Source organism: Brassica napus, unplaced genomic scaffold (genome assembly GCF_020379485.1).
Source record: "Brassica napus cultivar Da-Ae unplaced genomic scaffold, Da-Ae ScsIHWf_2780;HRSCAF=3553, whole genome shotgun sequence".
NCBI lineage: Eukaryota > Viridiplantae > Streptophyta > Magnoliopsida > Brassicales > Brassicaceae > Brassica > Brassica napus.
The window spans coordinates 41820-44020 of record NW_026016049.1 but is presented as its reverse complement, the minus strand read 5'-3'; positions in this window follow the sequence as shown (position 1 = coordinate 44020).

Below are 2201 nucleotides of genomic sequence, written 5' to 3'. Positions count from 1 at the left end.
GTAAAACTTCATAATACTCCCTAAATCGATGGAATAACCACTATAAAATTATTATTTTCTTGATAAACGGAGACGACAAAGGCTCCAAACCTCTTTGAACATCATCATATGTTAGTGCAGGATGCAACTAGGCATTAAAACAATATTGTCATATTTTTTGAAATTTTCTCAAAATCTATGGGCTAACCCCTACAAAAATATTGAGTTTTTGGTAAATACTTTATATACTGAAGCCTATAATCTTTAGTGTTGTTTTAAAATTTCTACCATATTCTACATTTGTATTAATGTATGCTAAACTCTTTTTCATGGTAAATGAGCATCGTTCAATTGTTTTTATCAATAATTTAGTAAAACTTCATAATACCTCCTAAATCGATGGAATAACCACTATAAAATTATTATTTTCTTGATAAACGGAGAGCACAAAGGCTCCAAACCTCTTTGAACATCATCATATGTTAGTGCAGGATGCAACTAGGCATTAAAACAATATTGTCATATTTTTTGAAATTTTCTCAAAATCTATGGGCTAACCCCTACAAAAATATTGAGTTTTTGGTAAATACTTTATATACTGAAGCCTATAATCTTTAGTGTTGTTTTAAAATTTCTACCATATTCTACATTTGTATTAATGTATGCTAAACTCTTTTTCATGGTAAATGAGCATCGTTCAATTGTTTTTATCAATTAATTTAGTAAAACTTCATAATACCTCCTAAATCGATGGAATAACCACTATAAAATTATTATTTTCTTGATAAACGGAGACGACAAAGGCTCCAAACCTCTTTGAACATCATCATATGTTAGTGCAGGATGCAACTAGGCATTAAAACAATATTGTCATATTTTTTGAAATTTTCTCAAAATCTATGGGCTAACCCCTACAAAAATATTGAGTTTTTGGTAAATACTTTATATACTGAAGCCTATAATCTTTAGTGTTGTTTTAAAATTTCTACCATATTCTACATTTGTATTAATGTATGCTAAACTCTTTTTCATGGTAAATGAGCATCGTTCAATGTTTTTATCAAATAATTTAGTAAAACTTCATAATACTCCCTAAATCGATGGAATAACCACTATAAAATTATTTTCTTGATAAACGGAGACGACAAAGGCTCCAAACCTCTTTGAACATCATCATATGTTAGTGCAGGATGCAACTAGGCATTAAAACAATATTGTCATATTTTTTGAAATTTTCTCAAAATCTATGGGCTAACCCCTACAAAAATATTGAGTTTTTGGTAAATACTTTATATACTGAAGCCTATAATCTTTAGTGTTGTTTTAAAATTTCTACCATATTCTACATTTGTATTAATGTATGCTAAACTCTTTTCATGGTAAATGAGCATCGTTCAATTGTTTTTATCAATAATTTAATAAAACTTCATAATACTCCCTAAATCGATGGAATAACCACTATAAAATTATTATTTTCTTGATAAACGGAGACGACAAAGGCTCCAAACCTCTTTGAACATCATCATATGTTAGTGCAGGATGCAACTAGGCATTAAAACAATATTGTCATATTTTTTGAAATTTTCTCAAAATCTATGGGCTAACCCCTACAAAAATATTGAGTTTTTGGTAAATACTTTATATACTGAAGCCTATAATCTTTAGTGTTGTTTTAAAATTTCTACCATATTCTACATTTGTATTAATGTATGCTAAACTCTTTTTCATGGTAAATGAGCATCGTTCAATTGTTTTTATCAATTAATTTAGTAAAACTTCATAATACCCCTAAATCGATGGAATAACCACTATAAAATTATTATTTTCTTGATAAACGGAGACACAAAGGCTCCAAACCTCTTTGAACATCATCATATGTTAGTGCAGGATGCAACTAGGCATTAAAACAATATTGTCATATTTTTTGAAATTTTCTCAAAATCTATGGGCTAACCCCTACAAAAATATTGAGTTTTTGGTAAATACTTTATATACTGAAGCCTATAATCTTTAGTGTTGTTTTAAAATTTCTACCATATTCTACATTTGTATTAATGTATGCTAAACTCTTTTTCATGGTAAATGAGCATCGTTCAATTGTTTTTATCAAATAATTTAGTAAAACTTCATAATACTCCTAAATCGATGGAATAACCACTATAAAATTATTATTTTCTTGATAAACGGAGAGCACAAAGGCTCCAAACCTCTTTGAACATCAT